This window comes from Dreissena polymorpha, chromosome 8 (genome assembly GCF_020536995.1).
Source record: "Dreissena polymorpha isolate Duluth1 chromosome 8, UMN_Dpol_1.0, whole genome shotgun sequence".
Taxonomy (NCBI): Eukaryota; Metazoa; Mollusca; class Bivalvia; order Myida; family Dreissenidae; genus Dreissena; species Dreissena polymorpha.
In genome coordinates this window covers 48,250,117-48,267,493 of record NC_068362.1, presented here as the reverse complement: position 1 = coordinate 48,267,493, position 17,377 = coordinate 48,250,117, and positions in this window count along the sequence as shown.

The window sequence follows — 17,377 nt, the reverse complement described above, 5'->3', positions numbered from 1 at the left end:
AGCCTCAACTCGGGTTCATCTCTTAGAAATAACTACACCTTAGGCTACCCTGTCTGTAACCAAAATTGCAGTTGAGGGTCACCGGCATACATGTATCAAATACAATGTATGTGCTTATGTTAACATTTCCTGGTGATTCAACCAATGAGCAGGATTACTAAGTTAACCCATTTTATTAATGAAAATAAATAAATATACTATTAGATGTATCCAAAAAGACAAACAACTAGTACCTACTAGTACTATCATAAGGAACATCATCCATTAACCATCTATACTTCAAGGTCTTTTGGCTCTGCTACATCAACAGGAATTAGCGTTCGGTTAATGTTTTCTGTGTTAATCATAGGGATTACAATTTATAATATTCCATCCCAACAACAAAATCTGTACAATGATAGTAAACATTTTACAGTCAGGTTTTACTTCTATAAGGTTAAAAACTAAATAGTGAATCAGTTTTTGAGATGAGCTTGTACCAAACACACACACAAGCTCCTGCATATACACACACTTTAATGAGCAAGATTTAGGAGTGTCACAGTTATTGCTTGTTGGAATGTCTCAGAATAACCAGCATATACAAGCAGTCTTCACTTTAGCATTTTTGAACAACTAGCGACAGCCCGAATCTGTATGCATTAAATTTAATAGAACAGATTAAAATACCCACTAGCCCGACAATATGGAAATTTTAATAGCCATAGCAACGCTTTATAATTTTTAGGTTTTAAAATCGTCAAAAGATGCATATAATGGCTATATTAGACCATGGTAAATGTTCAGTATTACTGTTTCCTTACAATTATCATAACTAAAACGAAAATTTGCGAATCTGAAACAACTTTTTTCAATGTTGTCAATTTACCAAAGCGTGAAAAGATCCCTTTAAACTCGAAATAAAGCATAAACATGAACGAAAATTAAATCTAAGGTACTGCGCTAATAACAAATTACAAAAAAATCATACTATATAAGTTATATCTGGAAATTATTAGGAAATTATAATTGCATCAACACAGAACTAACTGTATGCAGACGCACTGCAGTAGCTGATCGAGTACGCCCCGACCTCAATAAATCCACTCAGAGTTGTCTCCCTTAAAATAATGTTGAAAAGGTCAATTGATAATACAATTAATTTAATAATTTCGCACGAAATGACTTGTTAACGGTCAACGAAGAAATTGATTAACTATAAAATATCTACGGCTTCTATAAATATCTTTTAAACTTAATATTCGTTATTCCAATATGTTTATTAAAAATATATACCTAGAGAATAACAGGTTACTGATCTTTTTGTAATATTACGGCAAGGCTTGCCGAGCCGTTATTTTATTCGTGCGGAGCCTAATATATTATACAAAGATCAGGCAGTAACCTGTTTTTCTGTTTATCATACCTCTGCGTCCCCGATTTTAAAGAAATAATGAGAAAATCGCTAAAAAGCTGCAGTTTTAGCGGGAAAGAATATGACTTTTGTCGATTGACGTGTTAATAATGGCGTCATGAACACGCGCGCTTAATATTTGTAACAAATGTTTTTTTGCTCTTGGTGTTGCATTTTGTGTTTAAAGTATATTACATTTTGGTATCAAATTGTTTGTTTTGTTGAATTTGATTCGATTTTACTAAAAATGAATACTTCATTGCTGATTCCGAGTAATATTACCTACCTCCTATCATCGACTGATAAAAGAACTTCCTGTTGACCATGATATACAGAAATATCAGGCAACGCTGCACATATTAGAAAGATATCAATGCGGTGGTATGATAAAATGATCATCTTATGGAGTAACATCAACCTGTTTTGCGCCAGCCGCCCCGTTAGTTGCGATAATTCTGGTGATTTAGAAATAATGGTTAACATGGGATCATAATTTTAAATGAAATTGTGGTTAATTCATGGATAAATAAAAAGGGAAACGGGATTGAGCCGGGAAATTTTGTAGTGAAATTGTGGTTAATTCATGGATGAACAAAAAGGGAAACGGGATTGAGCCGGGAAATTTTGTAGTGAAATTGTGGTTAATTCATGGTTGAAATGAAAGGGAAACGGACATGAGCCGGGAGCCTTACTTTCCTACTACATGTACTAACAGTCGCAGAAATATAGATAACGCGAGGAACAATCCAAAGCCATAGGGTACTTTGTAAGTTAAGGCAGTTCTTACAACGCCCAGCTATGTGGCCCGCGAACGCCTTTGTTCAAGGGGACTGTGATGTAACATCTTCACTATCTATTGATGATCAGACATGCACGATTAGTGTAATATTTGGTATAAAACGCAGGGAAAAATTGGATCGTGCGAAAATGCCACAAGCTAAGTGAACAACACTTTGTAAGTATGTAAAAGCAACTATGAGAAAATTAGTATATTTTGCAGACTTTGTGATGGGAGCCGTAATCAACAGAATGCTGCATCAATGTTGTACATATCGGGGCAATTTCTAACATGAAACCTATCAGCCACAAGTATTAGGTATCAGGAGCCTCTGACCAATATTTAAATAAATATATTCTCATCAATAATTCCGTTTGTTGTAAACAATTTGATACTTCTTCATGATTTCGGATCAGTTAGATGCATATGTGCATAAACAACCCCCTCTCCCTCTAAAAAATAGAATAAATTTTCGCATTGTTTTTGTTTGTTAAGACGTGCCATATTTTTACAAAAGCAACTTATATACACATCTAGTTTTTAATATATGTAATGTATATAACATACAAGTTTTGGGGATAGCTTGGTTTATGGGGTGGAGGTAGGGAATGTGCCCCATGTACCTCGTTAAAAACATGCTTGAGTTTAAAATGCTAAATTAAGACGTACGTGTACCATAAGTTTTGTAAAGATGGAGAATGCTTCTTACTATTAAGATCTGTTGTATTTTAAATTATATCATTACATGTTTAAAGCTGCAGTTGAACGAACAACGATACGCTATTTTATAGGAACCGAGCATTCAAAATAAAACAATTTCTTCACAGAAATTACACACTGTTTCATCTGTTAGTAAATGCAAGAAAACTGCCGAACCGTGCTGATGCTATGTCTGATACATTTTGCTGGAAGTAATAGTGTGTTTTAAATATCCTTCGATCTGTCAGGTTGTATTTATATGACGCCCATTGAGATATCTATTAAGCGTATCATAGACTTCTTTAAACTTTGTAAAGAATATTGGAAAAGCTGGGGTTCAAATGCACGACCCCTGTATTCCAGGATGAATGTTGGTCAAGTGCTACCCTCATATTTATATATAAGATTGTAAGGTAAAAGTAATGCTAAGTACTGTTAAATTTTAAAGTACTTGCCTGGGATAAATATGGCTGTTAAATTTAAATGTACTTGGTTACATGTAACAGTCACTCATCCTTATTGTTCAATCAGTTAACCCTTTACCGTAAGCTCATAACCATACTACACATTTTGGTCTTCCTTAATTGAAAGAGGTTATAGACCATAATTACAATTATAATAAAAGATGAAACAAAGTCTTTGGAAGGGTAGAAATCATCTTATCTTGAGCCATTTCTCCTTTTCTCACAATGCTTTTAGGACTGTTTGAAAACAACTATTTAAGAGATATCTTGGACCAAACAATTTCACTATCACTTTTTCTACGTATACTCACATGTGTGTATTTCCTTTTAGGAGGTGGACCAAAACCTGCACAACTATCAGTTTTGACTGAAGCAGTAGTTGATGTTGTGGGATGAAAATCCCAAACATTATCAGCATTTGCCCTGTCTGAAGACATGGATTCATCCATGCTCTTGATAAAACAACAAAGGTAATTATTCTTTAAACATATTTATGCTCAAAGGGTTAGAATACAAATACAACAAGACTATTGCCAAGCAATTTAAGTCCCCTACCGGCTCCACCATTGTCAGAAATTTCACCATGGTCAGAATATTTTTATTATTTGTTTCCATAGCAACCACAATTTTTGACGTAGGAACAAAATGAAATGATGTGCATAATGTCCAAATTGCCATCTAACCATGTTCCAAGTTTCATGAACAAATATTAAGAACTTTTAAAGTTGAAGGATCCAGAAAAAACGCCATTTTCAGCACTATTTCTAGTCTATTTGTTGCCATAGCAATAAATAATGACAAAATTGTATGAGTTTATTGCAGATAACTAATATATAAATTATTGTGGGGATGAGAAATTACACAAAATGTGCCATTTCTCCTTATCCAAAAAAATGTCTACCCTACCAAAATACTATCTATATATTGTTATACAATTTAAACTATCATGGTTCACACTGTTCATTTCGGAACAGTTAAAAATGTGTTGTTTGGTAAAAAAATAATTCATTACTACTGAGAATGAGGGTATACTTTTCTCATAATGATAGCAATAGAGATCTACATTAGATGCAAATTAAAAGGAAACATACCACAGATGATAACTTTAGAACAAAACAAGTATTCCTCAAATGATCAATAAGTTTATCTTTTTCCCATAACAATAAAAAACACCTCATTTCACAACAAAGTATAAATAAAGGCAGAAAAGGAGAACAATGCCTTGACATACGTGACATAGGTGATTAATAACCATTAAATATAAAAGTTTTTAAATGAAGCTTTGATCAAATGATAATGATGTAATTTTCTTTCCTTCCATACAGTGTGTGCAGTCCTCAGCAACCGGGAAAAGAGTGCAGTCCTCAGCAACCGGGAAAAGAGAGACTGTGAGATTCACCAGGAGGGAGTGAAAGGTATTGCCATCCTAAAATGATGGAAACATGTGTAAATTCAATTTATTTTCTAGAATTATGCCTTAAACCATTACCTAACAATATCAAGATTTTAAAAGTTCTTGCAAAACTCTAGACATAATTGTTGAAAAAGAATATTGTTGAAAAAATGAGCAATTTCCCCTTATCTAACGATGATTTCTACCTTAACAAATCAAATTAAATGTAACTGTTGTCTAAATTCTCTATCAATTTGGGAGAGTTCATAATTTGTTGCTGGGTAATGAGTTAAAATACACATGAATCATAAAATTTGTTTTATACATGTCATACATGTACATGTAAACATATTATCAATAAAAACAACATTTAATGAAATATTTAGTTTAAACAAATGTTCACTTATTTTCCCTTTATATAACTTAGAATCTAAAAAATGAACTTTCTTCAAAACCACTCTTTTTATTTCATCATTATTTGGTATAATAATTATTATTATGCCCCCCTTCGAAGAAGAGGGGGTATATTGCTTTGCTCATGTCGGTCTGTCGGTCTGTCGGTCTGTCGGTCGGTCTGTCGGTCTGTCGGTCGGTCCGTCCACCAGGTGGTTGTCAGACGATAACTCAAGAACGCTTGGGCCTAGGATCATGAAACTTCATAGATACATTGATCATGACTTGCAGATGACCCCTATTGATTTTGAGGTCACTAGGTCAAAGGTCAAGGTCACGGTGACCCGAAATAGTAAAATGGTTTTTGAATGATAACTCAAGAACGCATACGCCTAGGATCATGAAACTTCATGGGTAGATTGATCATGACTTGCAAATGACCCCTATTGATTTTGAGGTCACTAGGTCAAAGGTCAAGGTCACGGTGACCCGAAATAGTAAAATGGTTTCCGGATGATAACTCAAGAATGCATACGCCTAGGATCATGAAACTTCATGGGAAGATTGATCATAACTCGCAGATGACCCCTATTGATTTTGAGGTCACTAGGTCAAAGGTCAAGGTCACGGTGACCCGAAATAGTAAAATTGTTTTCGGATGATAACTCGAGAACGCTTTTGCCTAGGATCATGTCACTTCATAGGTACATTGATCGTGACTCACAGATGACCCCTATTGATTTTCAGGTCACTAAGTCAAAGGTCAAGGCCACAGTGACAAAAATCGTATTCACACAATGGCTGCCACTACAACGGACAGCCCATATGGGGGGCATGCATGTTTTACAAACAGCCCTTGTTTTGATTTACTTTGATGAGATTCCTTGTTTTTTAAACTTTCCCTGTTTAATGAGGTTTGCAGCAGATCCATTTGGAAGCATTGAGACAAAAGAAACAAACGCTTTGTGATTACTTTTAATGATATTATGTCAAAGATTAAAACTTAGTGACAAAAAGATAATTTGCTCACGATGAGCAAATTCTACTATTTTCCCATGGGCTGCAAAATTGTTACACAGCATTTATACATGTAATAGAGAAAGGGTTAACTCATTTTCTTACAGTGGAAATCATTACTCTCTTCTTTTTTTCAACACAATAGATGTCATATGCTGTGCATGCAAATGTCACAGGAAACTTGAAGCATTGAAGGAAGAAAAACTAAAACTTCAAATAAAATACTACAATAGGAAGCTTGTTGAAGAGTAAATGGAAGATATTTGTTGGATTCGGTGGAGTATCGATTTTATTTCACGAGTGATCATATAAAATGATCTTTTTGAAAATATGTATTTTTTATGATCACGAGTGAAATAAAATCAATATTTCATCCAATCCAACAAATTTTCTTTTTATTTCATGCTTTTTTAGATATCGTTTATTTTTTACATTGCAAGAGTTTAACTGGATAATTTCGCTGGATTTATACCATAATTTGGTAGAAAAAATAACGTCAATTCACAGTACAACAGTGAAAAATATCGTTATTTTTTACCTTATTTTTCACTGTTTAAAACAATGAAATATCAGTTTTATTTCACTAATATATTTCTCTATAAACAACCGGAAAGCATAAAATAAATAGAGAATATGTGTTTGTTTGCCATGAGATTTATAGAGAATATTATGCTACTGACTTGTGATAGTTACTGACTTGTCATATGAATGTTATCTGTATTTAAAAAAATGCTTTCAGCTCGCAAGAAGCATACAGACAATCTTGTATTAAACGACCATCTTCAAGACCTCCAAAAGGTGTTATATAAGACAGATGGCAGCTTAATACAGGATGCTAGTCATGTAGAAAGCTCCGATAGGAGCTTACCGCATGTTTAGCATCCTGTATTAAGATGTCACCTAGTTTTACAGGCATTCATGACATGGTTAAGAGAGGTTGTTTAAAGTTTAAAACAATATTGACTGTATTTTGCTGAAGGTGTGCTTTTGTGATACTGAAGTTGCCATAGTATGTCAGTCTACATGTCCTGGTGTATATCTGTCTGTCAAGTTTTGTTTACTCTAGTTGACACATTTTTGCTTATATCAAAATAAGGCCAGTACCAAAATGAGATTTTATGACTTTTGCAAACTACTCTAAAAATCATTGTGGAATAAAGAGAAGTTGTTCAAAATGAGCAATTAAGCTTTATCCTCCAGTAAGTTTTGTAAGTTTTTATATAGTTCAATGATGTTCTGAATTTTGAAATTAATTTTCAAAGGGATATGGGAAATTTAATGCAATTTACCTTTTTTTTCAAAAATAAGTATTAACAAAGAAGTCCCTGTATCTTAGTCCAATTTGTGGGCCATTTTCCATGGGGTCTGGCTTGTTGGGTTCAGGCTGGTTATCATCATTTTCCTCCATTTCAACATCTGGTAGAGGAATATTTTGCCTTTTGCAAATATGGTGCAATACAGCACACGCTGTTATAACCCTGATCATGAAATATTGGAATATGTTCACCTATTACTAAATAAGACAAAATTTAGACAAATCTCATTATTAGCCTTATTATTAATGATCGATAAGGGTAAAAGTTTTTGGTTTCAATCGAGAAAAATGCAGCCTTATAAGCTGACACTTTTTATCTACATCAATGATATGATGTATGGTTATAATTACATATTGTGAATTTCATAGGGCCTGATTGTAGTTTTATTATTAGTCAATATGTCAGAAAGTTGCACTGTACAAGGAGTTATTTAAATGTTCAAAGATTTTGTTTACAAAAATAATTGTTTTTGATAAAGGTACAAATAAGTAATAGGTGAATTATAAGGAAACTACCTGCAAGCCTTTTATGGTTTCATATGGATTATTCCATGCAAAATACCAAATCTCCTTTTCAGTTGCCCTGTGCCCCTTTCTACTTTTGCTCTAGTAATTTTGTGTGCTCTAAAATAAAGAAGTTCTGCATTTTGAAGTTGAACATTAAGCAATTTCACTGTATTTGAATGTTCTTTCTTTAAGCAAGTTATTCATTGCTACAATGTGAAGAAATTGTTAGAGATGCAATGACTGAGCTTGACATTCTTCCTTGTAACACAATTTATTGGTTTGTTATTGAATAGAATAACTTAATTATTATACGCCCGTTTGTCAAAATGGGACGTATTATAAAATCACCCTTTGCGTTGGCGTCCAAAGCAGTATCCGGTCTCTTCACCGAACTTGGTCAGAAGTTTCACTAGACAATATCTAGGTCAAGTTGGAATATGGGTCACGCTGGGTCAAAAACTAGGTCACATGGTCAGTAAGTGCATTTCAAGGATTTAGCATGGTGTCTGCTCTCTAATTGAAGTAGTTTTAATCTGATCCCCACCAGATTTCGTCAGAAGTTGTGTCTATATGATATCTAGATCAAGATCCAATTTGGTTCATGCCTGGTCAAAAACTAGGTCACGAGGTCACTTAGTGCATTTCAAGCATGTAGCATGGTGTCCACTATCTAATTGAAGTAGTATAAATACCATCTCCAACAAATTAGGTCAGAAGTTGTATCTATATGATATCTAGGTCAAGTTCCGATATGGTTCATGCCGAGTACAAAACTAGGTCACGAGGTCATTTAGTGCATTTCAAGCATGTAGCATGGTGTCCACTATCTAATTGAATTCGTTTTCATCCGATCTTCACCAAATTTTGTCAGAAGTGGTGTCTAGATGATATGTAGGTCAAGTTCAAATATGGGTCATGGTAAAGTTATCCAGTTGTCCAAAACCTTGTAATGGGCGTATCTTGTGACAGTTTGGAACTCTTGTTATTTACTGTTATGAAATTTCAGAGTTATAGGCTCAAGATTTATTTTCATTATGTTATTAAAAGTTTTACACTAAAAATGTGTGTGTCATTCTCTTTATGGGCAACCTAAATGTGATATCCTATACATGGCAATATAGATATATAATTACCTGTTGTACCGGGTTTGTTGTCCTGCTCGAGGGTTTGCGTTTGGGGTAAGCAGCCATCTTCGAGAGGGATAACCACTATCTCCAAGTAAGTGATACCCGATGGGGATGATTCCCTCCTCTAACAGCTGTCTAACCCCACTATTTTGTAAAATCCGGCTATCATGTGAGGATCCTGGCCACCTCGCAACAACATCTATGATTGTGTCAAAAGCATCAAATACAAGCTGGGCATTTATACTGTGAAAACCTTTTCTATTCACATAAATTTCCTCTTCCAAAGAGGGAGCCGGGATTCTTACATGAATGCAGTTAATCACAGCCATAACTTTTGGGAAGTTTGCAACACCAGCAAATTGAGCCACTTGTGCATCCAGGTCATGCACAGATGTCGGGAAACGTATATGCTCCCGGACACTGTCTGATGATGTTAGTACTTGAAAAACCTCATTTATTACTTTTGAAACCGTTGACTGACTGACCTGATGAAGGTCTCCATCGTTTATTTGGAATTCTCCAGAGGCAAGATAACGTAACATTATCAAAAATTTTCAAGAGCAGACAGGCTTTTATGTATGGCCATACAGTTGCCGCAATCATCCCCTCTAGAAAATTTATGCCTGCTTTATTCAGTCTATATATTTTTATAATTTCGTGGTCTGTTAATTCAGTTAGCATGTCCAGGCGTTGCGGATGTAATGACATTCCTGTATTTGAAATAAATAATAAAACTGAGTAACGATTTCAAAAGCTATCACCATTTTGTGTATGCATTACAAAACTAGTTAACCCTTTCAATGTTTTAGAAAGTTTGCAGCAGAGTAAGCTTTAGTTGCATACTTATTGTTAAAGTTAAGTTAAACACAAAGCATATTGTTTTTAAATAGCTGTTAAATTTAATGAAAACCTTGAGATGTAAGTAGTTAACTTATTCAATATTCATCATGAGTAAATTCTCATTTTAACTCAACGTTTTCAAATATCGTCTGCTTAAGAGGTATTGGGAGGCGTTAGTAATGGGAAAATGGTAAGAGTTGTTAAGATTTAACATTATCTGTTCACTTTGAATATTGGTAAATTTAAACATGATTGATTTGAATACTTACAATGATTCTTTGACTTAGTTCGAGATTTTTTTTAAAACAACAACATTTATCTGCTTTATGATCTTAGTTTAATAACCATGAGAAACGCCTTAACATAGAAAACATTAACGTATCTTTCTTCCTTCGAGTTTGATGTCAAACCACACAGGGAAGTAGACAGTGTCATCTTAAGTTCACAGTTTTGACAGGACGATCAAAACGATGAAAACAGGTTTAAATAGCAAAGTATACATTTAAACCCTGCTGTCAACAAATTTGTCGTCTGTCTCATACAGTCAATCGGGTAGTTCCGGATCTCGGGTAATTCCGAATCAACTCTATGATTTAATTAAAATATTAGTCTAAAAGATATTACCATATCAATATAACTGTGATTTTTGGAAAATGTCATCAATTTCAAGCAACAACACAGTTTTGCTTCTTATTTCAACGGTGTTTTCTTTGAAAATCACACTTTGGTAACTATCACAGTCGTGTCATTTTACCGTCGCACCGTTTATCTATAACACGCGTCAACAATTAAAAGACGATTTAGAAGCACATTTCCTTGTTAAATGCTTGTACATTTGGTATGAATTTGTTTATTTATTATTATTTTTAAATTCCTGTGAGTGATTTCAGTATATGTTTATGATTTATGGAAATAAAAGCATGGAATTTGCACCTCGTGTTCTTTTCAGTTGCGGATCAGCTGATTGGGGAAAATCTCAAAACAGTTTATTATTGTTTAAATACTGTGTTAGTAATATTTTAAAGCTCTAGCTACCACAAAAGTTTTTGTTTATATATATGAAAGGAAAAGTGCCTAATTTCTCATAAATTCGATGTAATGTTTCATTGGAATTATCTAATTATTATACTGTTTCATGACTTCAATGTCGAGAAATACAGAGAATAAGATTGAATCTTGTTTATTCTGTCTGTCTTTCTGCCCTAAAACTTTAACCTTGCTCATAAAATGAAACTTTATGGACCTGGTTCTCCAAACTTTACATGTTCTTGCATCTGATTGAGATCTATTACGGTATGCAAACCAGTTATGAGGCATTAGGTCTAAGTCACAAGGTCAAGGCTAACACATACAGTAAGCATTTGTTGAATGCATCTTGGTTTGTTTGTATGTTTATGTGTTCAGTAATAAGTTATAACATTTAAAGGTATAATTGCGGAGTAATAAAAAACCAGCGGAGTGCTAAAAACTGTACTATAGAAAAATATATGGATTAATAAATAATGGTAAGATATTACTAGTGCTGGAAGGAGAATATTTTAAATATTTATCCTATTTTTAATGTGTATTTATGCTGTGATTTTGCATTTCAGATAATTGTCAAGTTGGACTGATGGGTCCTTAAAAGCACAGGTGCTCTGCACAGTCATTGGCAAAGAGGCTGAAGCGGATACTTTTTCATATTTTTACATTATTGTGATCCTATTATTGTTAAATGTTGCCATAATATGTTATTCACCAAAAATTTAACTTGATATCTAGTATTGTTTTCCATTTCTTTACCATTTTTATCCCAGAGGTACTGGTTTATGTTGTGTTTTTTTGGATACTTTTATTACATTATTTTTACATTATTGAGATCCTATTTTTGTTACATGTTATCATACTATGTTATTTACCAAAAAAGTAACTTGATATCTAGTATTGTTTTCTATTTCTTAAGCAAATTTATTCTAGAGGCACTGGTTTATGTTATACTTTTTATGGATGCTTTTATATATTTTTACATTATTGTGATCCTATTATTAGCAAATGCATTCCAGAGGTACTTGTTTATGTTCAGTTGTCATTGTTATGCCCCAGGATCGAATGATCGGGGCATATTGTTTTTGGCCTGTCTGTCATTCTGTCCCAAAACTTAAACCTTAGTTTAAGTTTTTTGATAACTTTTGCAATATTTAAGATAGAAACTTGATATTTGGCATGTATGTGTATCTCATGGAGCTGCACATTTTGAGTGGTGAAAGGTCAAGGTCATCGTTCAATGTCAAAGGTCAAAAAAGCTTATCCAAGGAAGTAATAAGCTTTAAAGGGAGATAATTATCTGTATTTGCCAAATGATAAAAAAAATCAAAGCGGCGTAATAGGGGGCATTGTGTTCCTGACAAACACATCTCTTGTTATAAATACATTTATATAAAGTTCTGTATTTTTTAGGAGCTTAGTTCTTAAAATATTTTCTAGTCAGACATAAAATGTTCTAGTCATAAGCATATATGTCATATTTTCATACAGTTCGTACATTATTGTGATTCTATTGTTGTTAAATGTTATCATATTATGTTATTTCCCAAGAAGGTATCTTGAGTTTATCAATAAATTGCTTGTATTGAGTATTTGTGTTTGTTTTATATAACCAATAATACAGAGGAATCCATTTCAAATCAAAACATAAATACTTTCCAACAGCTTTATTCTCCTGTGTACAGACACACGCCCTATAATGTTTTTTAATTGTCAGACAGTTATTAAACTGAAACAAACGAACCTATCTGATGTTTTATGTAATACATGCATCATTTGTTTTGACAGTCAAAATAATTGTTGACAGTCATAATAAGTTTTGAGATGATCCCTGACCTACATCTTCCCAATAGTCCGAGTGATCCGAAATTACCGCACTCGATTCAGAACTAGCCGACTTTATGCAAGTGAATAAGTTCAAATTGGCATCAGAAATGTATTGGTAAGTATTAATTAATTAATATGGCCTGAAAGATGAAATATTTTGCCTCAACAATCCAAGTATTGTGAAAGCAATTGCTTTCTTTTAAAAATATTAACACCATTATTTACGCTAGTGATCCGGAACTACCCGACCGACTGTATATTTCAATATAAATTTAAGTGTGGAAATACTCTGTGTAATCCGTAGTGTTCGAACTTAGATCCTGTCCGATATTGCTGTGCACATTGAAGATCAAAATTAATTTCTCTAATTTAAGTCCACAAAGCGTAAATGGAATATTCATACAGATATCATATTTTGTTATGCATTTTCAGCATAAACCAAATAGACCTTCGCGCAGTTTTTAAACACAAGAAAAAGACATTAAAATCCACAGCGTTCGATGACGCTTATGTAAGAGTTGTCTTATCTTTCAGTCATGAAGTTTATTATGCGGATAGAGTTATGTAAAGTTATGTAGTAAAAAGATCGTCTTGATACAATAAAAATAAACTCATCTGACAGCTAGTTGGAAAATTGTTTCTTCTTTAAATCACGAAAATTAGATGATTTTCACATAGGAATTATACCTTGGTGGAAGCCTGAGTTGCATTATACCTATGCAAATCAATTATGGCCTCTGAATGTGATCATGATTGCACATCATCAACGTAAAACAATTTATCAGTATTAAAAACATCAATGGGTATGGCTGTCCGAAAATAAATGATCTAATACATATTCATTCATCAAGGGAAAATACAAGCTCTTGTCTGATGATGTCAAAGGATCGAATTGCTCTTAAGGCAATCAATGCACGCCCTTTGTGGATTACAACTTAACAGTGCTTGAAAGTCAACGAGTTTGGAAGTCCATCAACAAATTATCAAATGAATCCTCAAGAGAAATAACAATATCTTGTCCGTTAATAACGAATTAATCAATGCTTAAGACATTAACGGGAAAACAGATCGTGAACCAGACTCGCCAAGACATATACACATTACTGTTGTATAAGAAAGTCGTCCATATTCATTTTGGATACATTAAACGTATATGTGGAAAAAGCTTTTTTTTACGAAATGCTCTATAGGTATTTTTTATTCACTTATACCAGTGAATTGATCAAGCACGTAAGCAAGTAACGATGTTTAGCTATTGTTGCAGTTTCATCAGACTGCGTTTATACCGTATGTCATTTCGACATGATAAAAACGTAATTACGTTAACTCGAATAAGCACACAACGACCATTTTTATTTTGAATACGATAACAAAGATGATGTCTTTGCGTTTCAATCGTTTTTGCAAATTCACTTTAGGATCGCAGACAATTAAAAAGAAACAATTTCAATATAACTAAATGAATTATACAAATAATGTAAAGTATTGGTGCATATATTGAAAATGTATTGCAATCTACATATACACAAGGTTTTATATCAGAAAGTGAAGGAAATGTATAATTATTCAAAACGAAATAAAAATAATAGTTAGATTTAAACAAAGCATTATAACCAGGTAAATGGATTAATCCAGTTTGGACAGGCAGTTTTGCATTCTGTGCTGAAACCCACGGGCCCCATCGAGATTTTTTAAGCATTTAAAAATAAAAGCGTTTTACGAAAATCAGACATTTATTAAATATCCATCGGCAATACGTTCAACTTAAAAAAACGCTGACGCTAGAATTGTCGAAAATGTGCTTTGATAGGCGGTACCTTGCTGATGATGTCAGTGACTGTTGCAGTAACAATACATATATGTCGCGTTCTGAGAAAACTGGACATAATGCTTGTGTGTAAAGTGTTGTCCCAGATTAGACTGTGCAGTCCGCACAGGCTAATCAGGGACGACACTTTCTGCTATTATGGTATTTTTCGTTTAAAGGAAGTCTCTTCTACACGAAAATCCAGTTAATGCGGAAAGTGTCGTCACTGATTAGCCTGTTCAGACTGCACAGGCTAATCTGGGACGACACTTTACGCACATACATTATGTCCAGTTTTCTCAGAACGCGACTCATATATCTGAGAAATAGAAAAAAAATCCATCGAGGGTGCTATGACACAATTTTGCCCAGCCAGCTATACATAAATTGTACAGGAACCGATTCTTAAGGCTGACATCCACCCAGAGCGTGTTGCTACCTGGCTTCCAATAACAAAAACGTACGGCTTTAAACAATCGCCGTTGTCGCTCACGAAATACAATAAACACCACCATATCGATAAAAATGAACGCATTTATGTACAGTTCGATATGAACATGTATACTTGCCTAACATATATTCGTATCTAATGCTGTTTTCCATAGGTTTTTATGTGTACTCTCGTGATTGCTAAAGTAAATTTCATGGACAATGGATTACTCCCTTTCACTACACATTACGATGGACAATGTAAAAATGTATGCGTTAAAAAGATTTTTATTTAATCAAACTTAGAAAATATATTTGCCATAACAGCAACAACAAATAAACAAACATTTCTTTACAGCGCGTTTATCTCGCGTTAAGATCGTGCGTCAATCCGTGTGAACCACATCATTCTATACTCTTGGTAAATGTATTAGACTGGTACAATATTTATTGATTCCAAGTGACACTTTTCAAACATGGTTGACCTGCCAAGAACACTAAACAGTCTGTCATTCTGTACAAGAAGCGTCTCTTCCTTAAATTATATCCGACACGTTTCTGTGAGAACTCGACTCGGAGCGCAATCATTTATCTTCTTTGATAATGTATTTATAGCTGGAATACCGGGTCAGTATTCCTCGGACTCTGTCTGAGACTGGCAATATTATTATATCGCTCGATTGGTCATTGTCGGCTCGGGTACTACTTACATGTACCTCGGGTACGCTTAAGTATACTTACATGTACCCCGGGTACGCTAAATATACTAAAACTTACCCGGAAATTTTGACGCTAACTCGGTCGTTGTCGGCTATTTTTTAAAATTAATCATGGTTACATTTATGTAAATTTTCTGTTAAATGAGCTCTATATTATCGAATCTCATACTCAAGAAAAATGTTGATGCAAGAAAAGTTTGTTTAATAAAAACAATATCGTTTTACGGTAATCGGTAGCGCGTTTTACGACATCGTATGTTTGGCGGAAATACAACTCGGGTACAGTCTAATATCGACCTGGTACGTTTAAGTATTTTTACCGTACCCGGGGTACATGTAAGTAGTACCCGAACCGACAATGACCAATCGAGCTGTAATATCCATAACTTAATGCCTTTATTTGTCAGTCAGCATTCCGCTGAAACATGACTGGCATGTATGTGCCCCGACCCGGGATCGAACCCGAGACCTCATTTCAGCAAGCGCCTTATCCACTGAGCTATGGAGGCACATAACTGATTCGTTACATTGAAATGCGTGTTTGTTACCAGCTTAAGTATCAATAGACGTACAAACGCTGAGGAAATGCATTAATGAAAACATCCAAAACTTTTCTAGTTTCTTCCTCTTTTTAAATTAAAGTTACTACATTAATTATTCAAAAAAGCTAGTTTTGAGGAGTATTTTAATATTACTACATATTAAGGTATGAGTACGAAATGCTTCGCGTTTTAAGCAGCGTGGGTTATATTGAAACAAAGTTTAGTCACACAAATTAATGCGCACAAAGCCAGTCAAAATGCCTGCCAAATCCAGTTTGATTATAAATAGGCAAATATTGAGTTACAGAATACACATTTTAAATCGACGCTTTAAACGTTATGACCTTATCTTTCCAAAATGGTATGGTACTTTTGTAAAAGCAGTGTTTGTTAATGGTAACAATATTCATTACAGACTCAAGTAATTTATGGTACTTTTGTAATAAATATATACGTGTTCGAGAATGCGATACCCTACAAAGCGACTTAATTGCAAAGCTCAAATATCACGATTCTATCACGCAATACTCTTCAATAAAAACAAATAAACGTTTGCCGAAAGTAACTATACGGCACAATCCTTATTGGACGACTGTTTATTTGTTTATTGATTTGCCAGTAAATCTTACGCCTTACAAAAGAATCTTTCATCAGGCTTTTCCAACAAAGCTGACAGCATGAAATCGGGAGATTAACGAGTTCAAGGATAGAACTCGAACGTTTTTGCTATTTAATGAAGTATCAAATGAAGCATTGGGATATTACTAATCTGGAACAGTTGAGTCCCGTGTTGCACATGCATAGTATCTACAAATTTACATAGCTATAGAACATATGTATTACTACACGTATTTATAAATGAAAAAAAAAAACTACAAAAAAATCAACTTATAATACATTTATTTATATGTTCATAAACTAATAACACACAACTATAAACAGATTATGGTTATGAAATATTTCAGCTCATCAGAACTACACAGCATGAAAGAAGGCTCTGAATATTCATAACACAAGTACACACACTCAGATCTACCATAATATAAATACAATACGCGCGTTAGTGATTTGATAACCGTCGAAATCATAGCAAAAATCGATACA